This window comes from Agelaius tricolor, unplaced genomic scaffold, assembly GCF_023055355.1.
Source record: "Agelaius tricolor isolate 1412-34295 unplaced genomic scaffold, bAgeTri1.0.p SCAF_5, whole genome shotgun sequence".
Lineage (NCBI taxonomy): Eukaryota > Metazoa > Chordata > Aves > Passeriformes > Icteridae > Agelaius > Agelaius tricolor.
Genome location: NW_027269265.1, coordinates 19,066,373 through 19,084,624, shown reverse-complemented (window position 1 = coordinate 19,084,624; position 18,252 = coordinate 19,066,373). Strand labels below are relative to the sequence as shown.

At 42.5% G+C, this 18,252-nt stretch overlaps 1 protein-coding gene across 7 annotated transcripts in view; it reads left to right on the top strand.

Annotated features, from left to right (window-relative positions):
* The first annotated feature begins 42 nt into the window (after positions 1–42).
* Positions 43–18,252, top strand: part of FLRT2 (fibronectin leucine rich transmembrane protein 2) — a 63,274-nt gene continuing 45,064 nt past the window's right edge. Inside the window, exons 1-4 of one of the 7 annotated variants that reach the window (XM_071426677.1) lie at positions 43–179; positions 355–487; positions 937–1,110; positions 1,454–1,853. The gene's annotated coding sequence lies outside the window, so the exon portion shown is untranslated. The other 6 variants (XM_071426676.1, XM_071426674.1, XM_071426679.1 and 3 more) reach the window with 6 other exon arrangements.

The following is an 18,252-nucleotide window of genomic DNA, read 5'->3' as shown; positions in this document are numbered from 1 at the left end:
CTTGGCCGCGCCGCGGGACGTGCAGGTGGCTCCGCTCCGCGCCCGCGGAGCTCTCGCTGCGCACCTGCGGCAGCGCTCCCGCTCCTGCCTGCGGAACCTCCCTCGGCCAGGGCTGCTCACGGCCCCAGCCGCGTCACTGCGGTTACAAACTGGAAAAGGATATGTGGGATGTCTAAAGGGTCAGTTTTGGGGGGAGTTTTGGGAAGGGGGGGTTGAGTGTGGCTGGTTGTTCTTCAAATGAGGTTCATTTGCCTGCTGCGCTTCAAATCGGAAATTGGAAATGTGGATGGGAGGAGAATATTTTTTTTTCCAGTCCTTTTGCTTACTGTAGGATTCATCTCCTCCCTTGTCCAGCCTTATCTTACACATCTAATGAAGAAAGCACTGAAATTCCCATTCATACACATCTACCTGCCTCTCCATCCTTCCTGCAGCATGACCACAGGGGCTCTGGAAGGACCGCCCGGAATACCAGCTGCAGTCAGAGGTCGTGTGTTTCCCCCTCCTTTTTTTTTTGGGGGGGGGGGGAGGGAGGGGGTTGCGGGGGAGGGAGGGGATGAGGGCAGAGTAGGGTGACAGAAATATCATAATGCACTTTAAATATATATAAATGAGTACTAGGCAACCAATAGAGTTTGTTAATCTTGTTTCCCTGTTGTCTTGACGTTGTCTTGACATCGGGCTCTGGGCTGGTGGTACACACTTTGGAAAGCTTTCAAGCACTTCATTACTTAATTTCATCTTTGAATTGCACATGCTTTTCCCTCAGTTTCAAGATTTCTTGTGCTTAGGAGGAAACATGCTCTGACATGCTGGAGTTTGGTGGTGGCAAATATTTCCTTTGAGTACAAAGTGCATGTGTGAAAAAGGCTTTTTTTCCTTTCTTTCTTTCCTGAAAATATGTTTCTTTCTCACTTGCTCCTTTCTCTGTTGTAGTTAATAACCTGTAAAAGAGCTGATTCTGGAGATCTGAGTGAAATGGCACTTTTGGAATTGTGCTTTTAACCACACCACGCTGGGGAAAGTGCAGAAGCTCTCTATATGTGCGTATAAGAGGAAGTCGTGCCATGCAGATGAGTTTGCAGACACGGTGACAGAGGGGGACCGCAGGTGAGTCCCCAGCGATCTGCTTTGCCAAGAGGATTTTTCCAGCCCCTAATCACAGAAAAGCCCTCCATCTGCTCCCCAGAGTTGGCGGTTCTCATCTGTTTCAAGTGAAAATAACCAAGAATATAAAATGACAGGTAAAAAAGAATGCCCAGCCAAGTAGCCGTGTTGTCCTGCATTCCCCCCAGCCAGCATTCCCCAGTTCCGGGGTCTCGGTCCCCGGGCGAGAGAAAGAGCTGCAAAGGGTTAAGCCGCTGACTTTCTTGCTAGGCAAAGTTTGAGGAAGAATATGTCTGAGGCTGGATACGCTGCAGCCCCGCGTTTGAAATCTGTCACCCTCACTTAGGAGCGCTGCATCTCTAGTTGTCACCGGTGAATAATGATCGCACGGCGATAAGATCGCTCGGCGGCGGTGCGCCGGGGCCGCCTGGGGGAAGAGAAGACAGGAAATTGCGAGGCGTTTAGCCGCTTCAACGGGGTGTTCTTCTGTGTCATCGGTGGGTGTCAGGGTCAAATGACCGGCTGGAGAGCAGTTTGGCAAGATAATTTCTTTCCTCCTTTCCTTGAGAGCAACCTTGGGTGTTGGTGACCATTGGCAGCTATGGAAAACAGAGACCTCGGTGGTGATCCTTAAAATAGTACCATGCTGGAGCCCAGCCGTGCTGCCACTTTCTCCCCTTTCAACCTGCCGGACCCGGTGGGCTTTGGGTGACCTACCGAGAAGGAACCCACTTCCGCAGGAGCAGGTAATGCCTGATTAAGTCACTTTCTGGATTGACACAATCTTGATTTGACCAAAACGTATCCTGAGTATCATTCACTGATTTGAAGTAGAGGCTGGTTGAGGGTCCAGGGACAGGGAGAGGAACAGGAATAATTCCGCCTAATCCCTCTGAGACTGCGGAGCAGGGCAACTGCCTGCAACCTTGCAGAAGTTTTTAACATTTCCACTTTCCTCCCTCATTAGGGGCACAGAGGGCAGAAATACTTGTGATCGACAATGGCCAGCTCTGCCTCCTGTGCTGACGACAGGTTGCTAGTATCGGGGACGTGGAAAACAGAGGGACAGGTGGATTACACATGAGAAAGAGAGGTTTTTTCGCCAGAAAATTCACTGGCTGTCCATCAGTTCATGAAGGTGATATAAATCATACTCAAATGAGAACTCTGAAAAGTATGCAGGGGCTAAGAAAGAAAGAAAGAAAGATCTTAAAAAGTAAAAAAAAAAAAAAGTACCTAGCACATTAGCCTTTGTACTCTACAGGACTCCTGATCCTTTCATCCCTCGGGACCAGCTGGCAGCTGTGAGCAGTTTCGGCCACAGAGCAGCCCCTGGGGATGCGGGCTCTGACCGAGGGACTGACCGGTGTCACACCCTCTTCTTGCCGGCCGGCTGGGACCCGCGGAGGGCCCCGGGCTGCCTCCCCTCCGTCCTGGGGGCGTAAAGCAGGGAGGGAAGCGGGGTCTCGTCCTTAACTCCCTTCCTCTTGCTGAGTGCCCTGAGAAATGCTGGCTACCTGCGCTCCCCGTCCGTGCTCGCTCCCCACCCCCATCACTCCGCCTAGGTGAGGGAGGGCACGAGTCCTTCTCCGAGCGAGCAAGCGGCGCGGCTCGGCTCGGCTCGGCTCCGCTTCGGGCTGTCCGTACGCGGGCACTCTCCGGAGCCCCTCGGGGGGCAGGAGGTGGAGGGCAGGGCGAGTGCGGGGGCAGGAGCTGCGCCGAGCACACGGCGCTGGGCCGACCCTCGCCGGGCTCCTCGGTACGGCTTTATTGAGCCTTTGAAGTCGGGAGTGGTTTAGCCCCCCCAAGCGAAGGGCGAAGGAGGCGCGGAGCTAATAGCGAGTGATTCAGCTTATGAGGTACGGCCGAGCACATAGAACCACTGAGCAGCCAGGGGTGAGGGGGAAGCCAACCCCGAGGCATTTCGGTTCCCTTTTCTGTTTCCTCGACACATGGCATTGATCAGCTCCCTCTCCTCCATCCCTCCTCAGCCCGTTTCTTAAAGTAACTCGCAGCAAAAGCTGTGCTGTGCGTTTTCTTTACTGAGAAATGTAGGAGTTTGAGACAAATTCTCTTCGCACACCCCACGTCCTACCTTGACGGCTGTATCCTATCGCTCAAGTGCTTCTCGGTATTAAATAGCTTTGTGTTTAAGTGGACTTTCCAGGACAAGGCAGTAGCCTACTAGGAAGCTGGACGGCGGGGGAAGGGTTACTCTGAAACAAGCGCAGACAGCCCGGCATGCAAACACACACACACACACACACACACACACACTCACTCTTATATGTACACACACTGAATGTGTACAGGAGAAATAGGAGGGTGGAGGGGAGTGGGTGTTGTTACCGCTTTAGGGCAAAAGACGGTTTCTCCAGAGGTTTTTAAGTCTTTATGGCTGATGATGAAAATCAGACAGAATACTAGACGAGGTCCGTCTCTTCCCTGAGGGTTGGAGATTCTTTTATTCTGTGTTATATTTGTTGAATACTGGTGCTGTGTATCTAAAAGTTCGCAAGGGAGGAAGGAGAGGAAAAGAAGGGGGTGGGGGAGGCGGGCTTGTCGGCGGCTGCACATGAAATATCGCCATGTTGGTGGAGAGCACGGCTGTAATTATTGCTAGCGAGGGCATCTCCCAGAACCGCCGCTCGGGGAGTTTCTCAGCTCACTTCCCGGCTTCCCTTCCGATACGCTCCGATACACTCGGAGAGTCCCCGGAGCAGCGGCGCGGGGCAGTCCCGCCGCCAAGGACGCGGTGCGCGCACCCTCCTCTCCCGCAGCGCGGCCCCGGCGGTGAGGCAGGGCGGGGAGCGGGGTCTCCGCAGCCCGAACATCCCCCGGCAGCGCCGCCCGCTTGGTTCCCACTGCTGAAAGCGGGGGAGCCCAAACAGATGTAGCTGGCTAAATTGTCCTCAGCAACCTAGGGGTTAAAAGCAGCCGGGGGGGGGGGGGGGGCGCGGGGGGGACGGGGAGGGAAATAAGGAAAGAAGAAAAAGAGAAAATCTAGCCTGACTTTGCCTCTTGGAAAGCTTTAGGTTGCAGCCCTGCCTTCCAAGCATTCTTTAAAGTAGAAATGTGGGAGGGACTCCAGGAGAGAGAGAGATGGCTATCAACTGAATTCATTACTGTAAACATCTCCCTGGGGTGTCAGGCAGGGAGGAAAAAAAGGCACGACTTACATTAGCAGGGAATAGTGAGATGTGAGGCATCACTACTGCTAAGATCATCCTGCAATCCCGGCTGGAGGCAGGCGCAGGACTTGGAGAGAGCCAGACACACGCTCACAAATATACTCACATACATGTGTCCGATGCCTTCTCCGACTTACGAGGGTCCTGGGTCGCCGATCCTACTCCTCATGTGATCTTTTCATCATTTCCAGAGGATAGAAAGAGACAAAAAAAAAAAAAAAAAAAAAAAAGGGCAAACAACCAAAAAATCCAGAAAGAAAGAAACCCCAAGACCAAGCGTAGCCGCGGTCCCCTCTCGTTTATTTTTTTACCGGAGAAGGAGGAACGGCGGGGGAAAGAGAGAGCGAATCGAGGAGAGAAAGTGCGTTGGGAATGCCAGAGCCGTGGGCTGCGCGCCGGAGGAGGAGGTGGCGGAGCAGGGGGTAGGACGATGCCGCCGCCTCGTAAGGGCGGAGGAAGGCGCGGGAGGCGCGGGGGTCGCTCGGAGCGGCGGCGGCCGGCGGGGAACGGGCCCGCGGGGCCGGCCGGGAGCGGCGCCGGGCGGAGGGCGGCGGCGGCCACCACCGAGGAGCGGCGGCGGCAAAGTTTTGGTGTGGGGGGCCAGAGGCGCGGAGGGGGATTACGATCCGTGCCGGCGAGGGATTCCCAGACACCGCCAGGTACAGTTGGGATTTCATTTCTTACTCTTTTCCTTTCTGGTAATTCTAGCCCCGGGCGATCTAAAGCCGCGGTGCCCTTTGCCGGCTCCCAGATGGCAAAGTTGCGGAGCCGGGATCAGGCTGTGTCAGAAATACCGCCTTGGCCACGTTAGAGCCCCACGTCCCCGGCGCCGGGCACGCACAAGTAGGATTTATGAATGGCCGGCGGCAAGTGCGAGCAGGGTCCCCGGGCTGCTTTGCGCCAGCGTGTGGCTCGGGAGCGGCACTCGGAGCTGGCAGCTGCAGCCAGGTCCCGGGTGCCCGGTCGCGTTCCACCGCCGAGCAGGGAGGGTGCCGAGCCTGGCCCCCACCCCGTGGGGAGGAGAGAGTCGAGGACTACCCCTGCGGCAGGGGCACCGGCAGAGCGCCCCTGTGAGCACCACCAGCGGCTCTGTTTGGGAGGTGGCTCGGGGAAACGGGACCTTTAGAGGTGAGCCTTGCTTGGGAGAGGTAGTCGGCTTAGTTCGGCGCTGCCGAGTGTTCAGGAATCTGCGGGGAGAGTCGGGAGCTGCGCCCGGCAGGAGGATCCACCAGATCCCCATCAGCAGCCTCCGGAGCGGGGCTGGCGGTGAGTGGGTGGGGGAGAGGTTAAGGGAATCGGATCGAGATTCGGAATACAAAGGAGCCGCTCAGAGACCTGACGAGTTAGACGGAGATCTGACAAAATAAGAATAACTACTACGGGGGGGTTGGGTGCGTGGGGATAGTGCGTGAACAAGAAATAGCAGATGGCAAAAGGAAGTCAAGCAGCTGAAAAGACCCCTCTTGAATATGATATAAAACCCCATAAAAGATAAATAAACAATCATTAAAGTTAGGAGAATAAGATTCTCCACCTTCTTTTCAGAGTGGGAAGCAGTCAACAGGAGCTTTTAATTAATTTTAATGGAGGAAATCTGTTTTAGGGCTTACAATAAGCTAATAAATCCAAGGCACAAATCCGTGTAAATTCCTGCACTGGATGTGGAAGGTACTGATTGTATTTCTTCAGATACTGCCTTTTGCAATGCAGCGTTCAGCCAAATGGAAAGGGAGAGGTTCCTTACACGAGGAGCAGGAAAAGATACTAAAAGCAAGTCAGACCTCTTCCTCTCTACCTCCCTCTCCCTCTCTCATTCCTTCCCTCTCCCTCTACCCCCACCTCTCTCTCTGAAAGTGAGCGTGTGTGTTAAAGAGAGGTTTATTTACTGTAACTAACTTTACAGTGCTTGCAGGGAAATTAAACCAGTTTAGAGGTTGAGATTGATCAGTTCTTGGATTTAATAAACCCAACTAACCATACAAAAACCCCCACAAATTTCCATGGACTAAATTCCTTGCTGCATTCACTGACATGGTCTTTCTCCAAAAAAAGACCTTTACATATTTGTAGTTTGAGACAAAGCTAATGAATTAATTTTTGATATATGTATTTTTGGAAGGAGAAAAGTTCATCCTGGCTTTTTTTTCAAAACTCTTTTAAGGTACTGTACCTATATCTCTATTCACCTTTCTGTCCTTTTTTCTTTGAAAGAGTCAATATATGCAATGTTATCACAGAGATATAAACTTTGCATAATGAAAAAGATCTAAACATTGTACGATAAAAAAGATATAAAAGAGGTGAGTTTAAAGTCATTATTTCTATGTGACAAAAGTGATGTCAGAATGTGAGTGTTGATCTTGTTTCTGAAAATTATGTGAGGAGAGATTTCAAGAGGCTGTTTCAATGGTTGTTCTGTGTGCTGATATGGTAGCGAGGCAGTTAAGAGAGTCCAGGCCTGGAGTACTGTAGGTAAAACAAGTCAGAGCACTGTGCAAATACAGTGTCTATAAAACTACCTGTGACTAGAACAGTCATCAGTGTTTTCCAAAGTCCAAGGCTTTAGCAAGAAGTGGAGCTGGAATGCACCCAGCGTTCTTAAGAGCTGCTCCTCACGCACACATACACCCTGTATTTTGTATAAGGTGATGTTATCTGTGTTTGGCTTGGGGAAGTCTGGATCTAATTTGAGCCACTGTTACAAGTTACATTTATATCCTGGCCTGCTGGATAGCTTGATTTAGGATGTAGACATATCTCCTTTGCGCAACCCTACACCCTTCCAGTTGGAATCTGCATTACATAGGCTGTGCTTTCCTTCAAGAACCAAGAATGTGCTTGCATTCAGCTGCTTAAAATAGCAATATCTAAAACGTGGGATGTCATTAGGGCTGACTCCCCTACCCTTCCCGCAGCAAAGGAGGACAGACAGAGTTTTACCAAGTGAAGAAAACAAAAAGCAGTTAAAACAAGTACAACTATCAGGCTTTTCCTGTACTGAACTGTCTATTTAAAGGACTAGAAAGAAGGCACACTTAAGATAGGACTGTTTACAGGAAGGTGAGAGCTTTATTTCTTGATCATTTCTATTACCTCTTTAATCTCAAAATGAGTTCATTTTTGCCTAGGATACTTTCATGTAACTTTCAGGCTTTCACTAGGCAGATTCAAACCCAGTCCATTACTGACCTCTATCTGTGAGAAGGGTGTAGTCAATGGTGTATTTTTCCCTTCTCCATAGTGGATAGGAAGCACAGACTATAAATTGTTTTAGTCTTTTATATCTGCAAATCACCTAGACTTTGAGGTTATCAATCTTATATTCCTTGCAAACAATGTGATTTTTCAATTTTTTTAAGCAGGAAAACAAAAACAAACCCCAGTTCCAAACATGAAAGCGCTTTCAATCAGTTTCAGCTATTCCAGTGGTAATATGATAAATATTTGCAAAAATCAGAAAAACAAGAAGTAACCAGTGCTGTTGAACATTAGTAATAAAGGAATTGCATTTATATTTGTTTGATGTTATAATACTTACTCTGAAGCAGGCTGAACCTGTGTGAAATTTTATTGCCCCTCAGTGCTTACATAATTGAAACTTGAGAGAAACACTCAGATCAGATATACTATGAGTAGAGTTTATGGTAGTAGGGTGTTTAAAAAATGTAAGGAAAAAAATCCAGTGCTGTCTATATTAGGAATACATGTCAGAGATCAAGCAAAAAGGGGTCTTTATAAAACAGATGGACTTTTTTAGGGGATTATTAAACCCAGCTTCCTGATACTAATTTGCCTCTTGTTTATATCCACAACTATATTCCATATTTTAGTTAGTGATTGCAAATGGCAGTTAAGCACTTGACCAGCAAAATCTTTGAGTAGATGAATACCACTGTTTGACATTTCTCAGATTGTAGTTGATTACCTCAGCGCTTGGTAATGTGATGTTTTAAGGTGTTTCCTTCCCTCCCCCTTGGGCAATTTTTTAGGAGTCTTTCTGCAAAGCTTTTTATTTATTTCCCCAAGAAACCAGAGTTGGAACTTGCCCCAGAGGTGTAAAAATTGTTTTTTCTTTTCTATATGTTTTTATTTTTTTCTCTTATTAAAAAAAATAGAGAAGAATAATATACAGCTGTTGTTTTTTTAAAAGAATACTAATTGGACATGCACTGATGGTTTGAGCCTCAGTTTCCCTACAGCTATGTGTAACCGACACATTTCAAGTAGTTGGCTTATTTTAAAGAAAAACAACCACAAAAAGAACATAATTAAAATGATGGCATGTTTTATTAATTTATTTTAAACACACCGAAACCTTAATCCATTGATGATACTCAGGAAAGAAGTGTTTGAAATAAAAGCTCTGCTCTGTTTAACAAATTATATTCTAATCACATCAAATAATATGCCTCAGGAATACTACAATTTAATCTGATATTTTCAGCCACTGGTGAAAGGTGTTGGGACCTTCTTATACCTTTTCTTTTTTTAATTGATGGTCTTCCCAGTTAACAGGTTGTTTATTTGGTTTTTTTCTGTCTTTGATTCCTTCTTCTGATGTGGCCCCTTGAACTGTATCAAAATTAAATACTAGCAGCAACTTAAATCCATCATGCTCTATTCAGCATTCCTGAAAACTTAATGATGCAGAACAAGGTCTGTAAAGTTTCCCTTTTTAAAAGAAGTCTTGTGTTTCAACTCTACCTAGAAACAGTCTTCTGTATATTTTACTTCAAGCTATGACTGCTTTATTTGGTTTGAGGTTTTATTCATAAATCTTTCCTAGCCTAGTGTAATGCAAGGATGTATTTAAAAAGACATATGACACAGAAAATTGTTTATCAGTCTTTGAAACTGTTTAAGTCCTTTCAGAAAAAAACCCTCTTTTGATATACATGATCAGATCATTGCCAGATTTGGTCCTGCAAAGTGATGGCTTTACTTTGGCCCCAGGTGAGAGGTGACTTACTTCCAACAGGTCAGTAGATTACTGTGATGGTCTGCAGTGTGTTTTTGCAAATCCTGACCCAGGCAGAGACATACCTTGAGCCACAGAATCCAGTACTTACTTTCCAGTACTTACTTTCTTTTAACATCATTTATTTTTTGAAAACATCACAGTGAAAATGTTTGGGTGAAGTGACAGAAGTTCTGCTCTTTGGCCAAAGTTCTTTATTGTGTCCAGGTTGTCATTGGTAATCTAATTATCTTAAAAATATCATATAGATATCAAGCTAGTTCCTTCTCGATGACTGAATTAATCTAAAGCAATTCCAAAAAATCTCTTCAGAAAAAATTTTCAAGATTTTTTTAATGACTGAGATCTTGTGGGAGCATTACAAGGAAAAGATTTTGAAATTCCCTGTCTGATTTATTAGACATTCATTGTCATGTACATCTGGGTTCAGGAAAGTCAGGGCAGCTGATGCTACACATTTCTCTCATAGTAAACACGGTAAACTATGTAGTTTACCACATTTACTATGAGACAAGTGCTACATGACCTCTTGAGAGGAGAGAAGGTGAGAGCGCTGAATGAAAAGCCTCATCAGCGCCTCCCAAAGCCAGAAATCAGTGTGCTGCAGTGTTACTCCCAATCTCACTGGCAGATTTTATCATTCCTTCACAAAACCAACAGGTCAAATTAAACTAAAGAGTAGAGCTTTTTCTGACAGTGCTTCCAGTGCTGCACTAGCAGCTCACTAGCAGCTGATACCTGGCCAAGCTGTTCCATAAGATCTAGCCAAGAGACATCATCTTTAAAAGGGTTGTCTGTGTGGGAAAGGGCTCCAGCAGCATGGCCTAGGAATGCTGGGGGGATTTGGTGATGCTCATGTACAGTCTTCAATCTTCACACAGGTTGCAGAGGATCAAAACATGGTCAAACTGGAGTCATGGGGTCATCAGCTGCAGACCTGTATGTTCAGAGTACAAATATTTCTTTCTCTTAAGATGTCCTGTGTGTTTTTCCTGCAGAGAAAAGGATGACCTTTACAATGTCACTGGAAACTACTACCAAAAAAAAAATTATATCAATATCATACTGACAGAACATGAGAATTAATATGCAGTTTTGAAAAAGAAATGTAGGTTATATATGTGTACATGCATATATATACAGTTTTTGTATGGGTTACATATATAGGTGACTGTGACTGTCTAGTCATAGAGGTCTCCCTCAGACCATTCAAAGCATATATAATTAATATTAATTAGAAATTCATTTTGTTGGTGAACTGCAAATCAAATTAAACAATAAGAAAAAAGGTATACTTTTCCTACAGTGTGTTGGAAGCTTCTATAGTGGGTAAAAAAGCTGAGGTGTTCCCAAGGGGTATTGCTCCCGAGATCAACAGAAAGAGTCTGTCCCAAACTCACCTGTGCTTGTGAAATACAACTTCACAGCTGAGGAACTGCATTTTGAATTATTGTGCTGGATTCCAGACTCAATCCTTCTCTCTTTCACTGGCAAGTTAATTTCACAGACACTCTTCTCATTATTAGGTAATACTCATGTGAGTAATGATTTCAATACCCCAAAGTGATGTCATTTAGCTGTAATTGAAGATGATACAACCCCAGCAGCATGTCTGATTATACTAATGTATATATGCTCTCAATAGGAGTTTCTTCACATATGTAAAGGAAACAAACTATGTAGGTAAAATTAATTGAAGTTACTAGAATTGTGTCTTTGTTAGGATTGAAGCAGTATTTGTGTTTGTCACAGGCACAGCATACATAGGTATACCTCTGTAGAAACTATCTGCAGATAAGACATTGTGTGTGCATATAATTTAATGAATTATGGTTTTGCTAGCTGAGGGAGTTTTAGTGAGCCTGTTTCATGCCCTAAATGCTAACTGAAACCATGTCAGGTGTCTCTAAATGAAGGAGTATGTCTTAGCCATACCTCATAATTTCATTTATGATCTAGGAAGTTTTTCCTAGGTGGTGCTTCTTGTGTCACTGAGAGATTTGCATCCAACTAAATGTACCCTATTTGTCTTGTTAGGCTGGTTTCACAGGCCATCTCATTGGCTCATCCAAGTTTTACCTTATTCTTATCTTTAACCACTTAGCTTTGGAGTTAGTCACAAATGCTCCAAGACTACGCATTATTTTTTGAGCCATATTGGTTGATAACTTGCTGTTAAGTTTAATCATTTATGATGTAAAAAAAACCTAAAAAAACAAAACAACAAAAAAACCAAACCCCAAATCATTTTGATGCCTGAATTGGTGTTACCTTAGATCTGATGATTGTAGGACTCCAATTAAATATATTACTGTTCTATATGCATATTGCATCATGTTGTACAGATCCATTACAGTAAGCCCCCACATCATTAATTGGAGAAGAGAAAGTGGAGGCAGAATTTAATTTAAACTTTTTCAATACTTCATCATTTTATGCTTTGAACTGTCCATTGAAAATTTATTTCCAAATCAAAATAAGTAAACTAAGCAAATAAAATGTGCTGTTGTCCGGCCTGATAAATTTCTCCTCCTTTAAAACAGATTTAGTTGTCTAAGAACAAATTTTCTCACATTGAAGATGAGTATACAGTGAAGGACTGTTAAAATTTAACAGAACATGATCACATACAGACAGTCATTCTCATCTGTATTGCTGAATCTTGTGTATCAAATTGGTATATGCCTAACAGGGATTTTTGAAATAGCTCATTCTGGCCCTGTGCCACGCTGCTCACTGAAGAGCTGCTTCTTGAAGAGTTCAACAGTAAATTGTAAAATGCATTTTGCCAGTGAAAGTCTTTTTTTTTTATTTGAGAAATTATTTTCACTGTTCAACAAAACTAATTTCAAAATCTTATTATTGATCAGTGATGCAGCAGAATTACAATCTTTACTCATGGAGAGAAGTGCCTACCACTATAGCTTTGAAAAAACTTAGGAAAGAAAGAAGCATAATGGACACCTCTCATTCCTTTAAGAATGTGCACTTTGAATGCCACAGACAGAGTCAAGTCCCTTATAATTGCCCAGAGATGCCTAAGCATCTGTGACAAAGCATCTGACAGTAATGTTACTCTAGTTCTTTCAGCCATGTTGAGCCCCATAAAATCTCCTTTCTAAAATTTTTTTATTCATGTGGTATTATGTATTTAAAACGGTAAAAATGTAAATACAGGCATGTGGGGAGACACACACACAAAATATAGAAAAGAAAAACAACAGAAAAGATTTTCAAGATAATTAGAGTTAACAACAGATCATTTAACAAAATATATTTCCTTCTGGAGTTTAGTTAGCATCTTCCATTTTTTTAATTTAACTAGGTAGTGGGGCAAAGAGTGATACTGAAGAATTTTGAAATGGAAACTGTTACATAAGTTTTTCTAGTTTGTTTGGTTTTCTACTCTAGTGCTTTCCCTCTGCAGTTAATACAGAACAGTTTTCACAAGTACTACTCCATTCAATATACAGTCTTAAGAAAAATGTTGAAATTTGGTTTAATTTTAAATTCTGGATACGGGGTTCTGTATCCCTTCTTGTGTGATAACCTAGAACCTTAGATTTTAGTTATGTATAATTCCAGTAAAATGCTGTCATTGAAAACTAAGTAGAGACCAAATAAACAACCAAAACCCACTAAAACAAACCCAAAAGCAAAAACAAAGGAAACCCAAGCCCACAATTCAGGAACTGTGGAAATCTCAATCCTAACAAGATGGTTGTTTTCTGTTCCACACTGGATAATCTTATCAGCATCTATTTAACTTTATATTTCGTACCACATCCAGTTTTGTCTATTATCACAGAATTCAAACACTCAGCTCTATTCTCAGATCAGCACAGTGGATCTTTATAAATCTGGAATAAATGAGATGTTAGAGTTGCTGCCAGCAGCTCTGGCAACAGAACTGTTGATCTACCCAGATTCTCTTTCCTGCAAAAATGTCTTATCAGCAGATCCACACATCCTACATGGTGTGACTGTGAATTTACAGATAAGAGGATAGAATGACTGAAAGTGGATGGATGGCATGATCATAAATAGGTCATGAGTTACCAACTGTGGAGCTTGATCCTGACACCAGGAGAGGCAATTATAAATTTTAGAGCCCTTCAAAGGATAAGGAGGTCTCTAGGTAGTAGAGTTTTAACTCTTCACCCTTCATTTGTCCAAAACTGAAAGTACATAAATCAGTCCATACGAGCAGAGATGACTCTGAAATTCATAAGCACTCATCTCTGTGACATTGATGGAAACTCTATTGAATCAAATGCATAGATATTCTAATTATGAACCTCTGATATTCAGAACTTCCCTTAGGCCATCAATATCTCATATGCAATCATATTTTACAAGCTGCCGAATGATTGTCTGGTTATGCACGTGCTGACCTAGGGAAGGCATCCTCTGGTATAGCCAACCAGCTGCAGAAAGATGATCCTTTTTGAGCTCTAGGAGAATAAACACTTTTAAATTTCAGATAACATCAGTGTCAGTTCACAGGCTGCTTAAGTCTTGTGAAAAAATACTTGGCAGTCTTGGGAAGGGGTGTTTAAATATAGCACTGTATATTGTCTTGTGTTGATTGATAGCCAATGCTTGTCGAAAGACATTCTTTTTAACTCTTTCACTGCCATGCTAAAAGATTATGTCCTCTTTAGTACAATAGGAAATAAAAAAAGACCTGGAGCCTTGCTAAGAAATTTGCTTTCCCACAGTCTGGGGTACTTTTATTGACATATGTTTGTATTCTGGTAGCAGAATACTACTCTCCTTTTTGTCTCTTTCACTGCCTCTGTTTTTTCAATACATGTGGCAATATAGGCTGAATCAGAATTTTTAGTTAGCTCTTCAGATAAGAAGGATCTTTCTTTTAAGCTGGAGTTCATCCTCTTATGTCTGTCATGTCAGGTGCATTGAGGACAAGTAGCCTAAAGATACTATCAAAACTAATAATAATGCTCACAGAAGCTTTTATTTTCATTTAAATACTTCTCATCATTTTTGAAGGTCAAGTATTGAAGTATTGTGCCAAAGGGAAGATAAAAGCTGAAAAGGGAAAGTAACTAGAAAATAACTGAAAACCAGGATGGAAGTGAGTAATCAAAGTTGTCCGGACCTAATGAAGTCCAGAGATAAACGGGTTTATGTGCAACAGAAAATCAGAATGTCCTAATTATCACAGTTTTAACCACCCAAGCTGTTACTTGTCTGAGAAGAAAAGGACTGCCATGAGAGGGAGAAGTAGGACAGTGCACCTTCTAGGACAAGCTAAGATGGGACAAAACGATCTGTTGGATTTCCCTATTTGTTTCTGTTGTGGGCATAGCACATTTGAATTGTCAGGAAGAGTGTGTTGTTACCTCTAGAACAGAGCCTTTGCTGGTTTTGTGAGTCTGTTGCTCTTTAGCCTAGTCCCTATTAATATTATTCTGTGTTCTCGTTTTTGTGTCTTTAGAAACTATGCATTTTAACCATAAGAAAAAACAGACACAGAGTAAAGATGGGATGGATAAAGAAATTAGTGATAAACTAGTCTTAAATTTTCCTCTCAGGAATGGGTTTATTCACATAAAATTTCTTTATGTGAATAAATCAAAGGGGAATAATTACTATTATGTGTTATTTAAAGTATATAATATAGATCCTGGTAGCTTTTTTCGTTAGACATCCCATCTGAAAGAGATTAGGGATCCCTTATGTTACAAAAAAAAGACTGAATTAGGGGAGTAATGTGCCAAGAGAGCAAATGACACCAAAGTGGGTCTTTATTACTGTTGTTTCTAAGAAACCCAATGAAAGAAATGTTCACTGTGCACTGTAACATTCAGAACTGTGATGTTTTCTCTGCATCATCAGTGCATTCATGCTGTCCTGTTGATTAAATCACTGTCTAGGTCAAACATTGATCAAACTCTGTACTATGGTCTGCAGTATGCTTTTGCCTCTTGCAGCTGAACTCAGGGCAGAATTCAGCCCTGTCCCCTTGTCAGGGGACAAGGAGGGTACAGACTAAACCAGCAATGGCTGCAGAAACTCCCTGTGCATGTACATATGGGAGGGTTGGCATTTTTCTTCCCCCAGGCACACCAAATGCCCACAATCAGCATCAGTACCAAGTCTGAGCCCTTAACATGAAGGAAGGAGATAATTCGTGGTGAAGGCTATACTAAAGATATATGTCCTTGCTTTGTTAGGGAGGGTATGCAATTTTTTTTTTACTGTGTTAGCCTTCTCCACGAGTGTTGTGGTAGCAATAATATTTGGAACAACATGTAATTCTAGTTATTTGCTCACTTATTATCTTGCAAAAAGTCCAACAAAGAATCTGACTAGAATTCAGTTACTGTAACTGCAAAACAGAAAAAAAAAGCTCAGTGGAAAAATGGCACCGTATGAGTTAACATGTTAGCCCTTCATTCTTTCAGATCAAGCTTCCTGTGAGTAATAAAACACAAGGCAGATGAATTTGGCTGGTCTCAGTCAAGCCTCTCATGGATAGTTGCCCACACGGGAATAACTACTGCATAGATTAGCTCTGTGAATAGTTCCAGGACAGGTGTGGGGCTGAACTGCTTTGGCAGAACCGTGCCAGGGAACTTGTGTGTGATGATTCACTTGGTGCTATCTGCCTTCCCTTTTCATGAGCACTAAAATTTAACCAAACATGTTTTTAAGTAATTGATTTTAGGAAATTGGAGAGAACTCAAATTTTTTTCAGGTTAGCAAATACTTTTTTGGACAATTCAGACAAATGAAGTACAAGTGGAAATTAGAATTATCCTTACTAGGATAAGAAATTATTCAACATTTGATTCCTGACAACAGAAACAGTGTTAGGGTTTCTGATTCATCTTTCCTAATTGACTAAAAGAAATAACAAAAAAGTGCAATATTTAAAAGCTTAAAAGGGGAGTAAATGACACAGGGTTTCTCTTGCTGAATACAAAATCTTTTTATTACTATTTAAAATCCAGGCATAGTCTTTGGTGATCTATATGAAATGAGAGGGCGACTCAGATAAACCCACCACTATTAACAAATCCTTGTTTTCCAGTCCCTGTCAGAAGTGAAAAGATTTGTTAGGTAAGGAAGACAAACTGCTCTTTGACCTCCACATGCTCTTCCTCCTCTGTTCTTACAAAGCAGACGTGAGCCTCAGTCACACTGTACAAGTCCTCATAAAAAGCACATTATCAGAAACAAACTCTACACTATTTTTCCTGACATAAAAAGAGGGAATGTAAACATAAGATAGGAGGAACAGTAAAGAACAGCATTTGATCCATGAATTCTGATGCACAAGTGGCTTGATATTAGATGTGTAGTAGCACTTGCATAAATCTGGGCTCAACCAGTTTATAGCTGAATTATCTACAACATAAAACCGAAAACTCTGTTGAGCTCCTTGTTAGAGCTATGACTGTAGGCCAGCCTTCCTTCTTAAATAATAAGGGGAAGGATTGCAGTCTGGTAGCTGACACTGCTGTTTATGCCCTGGCTTCCTCAGAATCAATAGAGGACCCTGCTCTTCAAATCTCTCACACAAAGTAAATATTTTTTTTCTTGATTTAACTGGAAATGCTTGGGCATGCAATTGCCTAAGGTCAGGTTTACAGCACTTCTCTAGTTATTTGCTACACAGTTTGGAGTTTCAGAGTCATCTGTGGAGTAATTTATAGAGGCATCTATTTTATATTGCAGTTATGATCCTTATATCTGTCTCAGCAATTGCTCTGCCCATTGTGACTGACATGTTTTCCATGACATTTTTCATGCATTCCACCATTGCTATAACTACTGTAGATTGATTTTCACAGGCATGTGACCATTTTGGGCATGTAATATGGCTCTAAAAAATTTACCAGCCTAACCATCATCTCCTTCTGCTAGAGGACTACAGATATAATGGCTTTATCAATGCAACAGTGGACTTTTGCAACTTGTAGTAAATTTCAAACTTAACAGTTTTAATGAATTAGGTAATTTCTAATGCTGCAGGAGCTCTCTATTGCAGGAGTAGGGAGAATAATGACAGAGGTCCTCTATCAATTTACCATTTTAAAATTTCAGTTACGTTTATAGTTGTGCATATGCTGATGGTGGTGTTGTCTAAGAAAGATAAGAACAGCATGAGACAACTGCTGTAATGTTACTGGAGAAAATTCAGTATTGCTGTGTAGCAGTGAATATTTATCTCCAGAATTTACAGTAAGACTTTGCTATCTGGAAACCAGTGATGTTTTTTTCATTCAGGATTTAGTGGCCTTTTTTCAGTACAAATTTCAGTAGTACCCCAGAGGCTGTTAATGCCTACTAATAAATGTGTCCTTTAATTAGTCATTGTTTCCTTTATAGAAACTAGTACAATGTTTTGCAACCAGATATAAAACAAAGTGAATAATAATGAGCCAGATTGCATTCTGTTCTATGTGATCTCATTCTGCTCATCACTGTATTAACCTAATGCCAATATGAAAAGCTTTAGTGAAAGCTGCTCTTACAAAAGTGTTCTGCAATGTTCAATAATATTAGATGTCATTATATAATGCAGAGAATTATTAATACTTAACATGAGACCTGGTCAGTCAGAATTAAAAATCTTTAAAATTCCTTCTGATCATGAAATTCATGGCAGTGGTTTGTACACACAATAATTTATGGGTACATCAATCATGTTTATAACTCCACTGACTTGATACACATGCACAGTCTAGATAAGTAATTAGCAAAATGGTCTCAATCGTGCTGCATATTCCAGCTGCAAATAACAATGTTGCAAAAATTACTCCCAATGGATTGTTCTTCTAGAAATGTTATATCCAACATTTCTCTCACCCCTGCTCTCTTGCTCTCTCCCTCTCCCTCACTTTGCCCTTCTGTTGTAACCTCTAATACTTAAAGCCCCAGACATGCTGAAACCTGGATCTTCCCAGCAAGATTAAAGGGTTGCATTTTCATGGTACTATGATT